This window comes from Elephantulus edwardii, unplaced genomic scaffold (assembly GCF_000299155.1).
Source record: "Elephantulus edwardii isolate Elephantulus edwardi_28Jun2011 unplaced genomic scaffold, EleEdw1.0 scaffold00050, whole genome shotgun sequence".
NCBI lineage: Eukaryota > Metazoa > Chordata > Mammalia > Macroscelidea > Macroscelididae > Elephantulus > Elephantulus edwardii.
This window is the reverse complement of record NW_006399800.1, coordinates 1946404-1948513: the sequence shown is the minus strand read 5'-3', so window position 1 is coordinate 1948513 and position 2110 is coordinate 1946404.

Sequence of the window (2110 nt, the reverse complement as noted above, 5' to 3'; positions counted from 1 at the left end):
TCTGTTGACATATTGTTCCAAACATTTTTGGATAATTTTCAGCAAAATCTTGCTTGCATGTGATATCAATGATGTTGTTCGATAATTTCCACACTCTGTTAAGGTATCAGTTTAAAAACTCAGGTGAACCTGATTCAAGCTATGGTATCTATACATCTGAAAGTTAGACAGTAAATAAGGATGACAGAAGAAGATTTGATGCTTTTCAGTTGTGGTTTTGGAGAAGAGTTCATGAATATAGACTGCCAAAAGAATAAAGTGACATTCTTCCTCTTAAACATTTTAAAAGAGGTTAATTGTAGCTCAACAAAATACATTATTTAATTTCTTGACTACAGCTTCCATGACCATTGGTTTTTGGGTCCACATGAAACAAAATCCTTGACAATGACAATTTTTATTTTCCATTCATCATTGTATTGCCTGCCAGCATTAAAAAACAAACAAACAAACAAACAACCCCTCATTGCCTTTGCCATTGAGTTGGGACGGGCTCATAGCCAGCCTTCCAGCAGGTTTTCAGAGGCTATAAATAGCATAGGAGGATATGGCCCATCTTTCTCCTTCTGATCTGCTGGTGGATTGTGTTTGAAAGGCACCTTTGCATTAGGAAGGCAGATCCCTACAGGCTACACTACCTGCACTCCCTTAGCGAAATTGTAAGAAATTTTGTTTTCTTTTTGTTGCGGTATAACCCATACTGAAGGCTTTGCGCTTTAAGCTTCAGCAGTGTTTGTTTCCATTCTTAAGCAAGTGTTTCAGGTGTTCCTCATTTTCTGCATACCACTTTGTATCATCTGGATACAGTGTTACTGAGTCTCCCTGTAATCCTGCTACTATATAGTCCACTTTTTTTTTTGCCCATCTTTCTTCTTTTATGTATTTTTTGTTTCGTTTTATATAATCTTTTTTATTTATTTTAATGAAGGTTTACAGAAACTTTGGATTTCCATTCATTTATTCTTGCACACTTTACTCCCTGCAATTCTTTCATTGTTATACAATCCCCCCTCACCCTGTCCCTCCTTACCCCCTCTGACCCAGTCCACTTCACTATGCAGCTTTCATTCTGAACTCTAGTCATGACAATAATTCCTAATCATATATTCGTCCTAAACAGTTCTTTCCCTCATCTGTTTCAATGCAGTATATGTTATTTATCCCCTCTTAGTTTCCCCCAACCCCAATGTCAGTCCCGCTTTACAACAGTGGCACCATGCAGTATTTATGTAGTTCATGTGTTCCTTGTTTTTCAAGGCAGCTTAATATTCCATTATGTGAATATACCACACCTTCTCCATTCATTGATTGATGGGCACTTGGGTTGTTTCCAATTCTTTGCTATTGTGAACAAAACTACAATAAACATGAGTGAGCATATATATGCTTGAGTGGCAGTTTGGGTTTCTTTAGGGTATATATATTCCCAGTAGTGGAATTGCTGGGTCAAATGGTATCTCTATCTGCAACCTTTTGAGAAAGTGCCATACAGCTTTTAATAGTGGTTGCACCATTCTACACTCCCACCAACAGTGAATAAGAGTTCTGGTTTCTCCACAACCTCACCAACATTTGATATTTGCTATTCTGTTAAATTTTACAATTTTTTCTGGGATGAGATGATATCTCATAGTTGTTTTGATTTGCATCTCTCCTTGAGCTAGGGATTTTGAACACTTCTTCGTGTATTTGTTCGCCATCTGAATGTCTTTTTCAATTGGGTTTTTATCTTGTTATGGTGCTCGAATGTTTTATAAATTCTAAATAAAGCCCCTTATCAGACATGTCATTACCAAATATTTTTCCCTAGTCTGTAGCTTCCCTTTTGACCCTGTTGGAGAAGGTTTTGGATGTACATAGCGATTTTATTCTTACAAAGTCCCATTCATCTATTTTATCCTCTATTGGTTGTAGGTATAGTCCACTTTCTTGGATTATTTGCTCAGCATACAGGTTGAACAGAAGATTCCAAAAGGCAGCTCGGAATGACAAAGCAAGATATTACAATGAAACATGCGAGGAGCTAGAGTGGGAAAATCAAAAGGGCCGAACTCGCTCAGCATTTCTTAAGCTCAAGGAACTGAAGAACAAATTCAAACCTAGAGTTGCT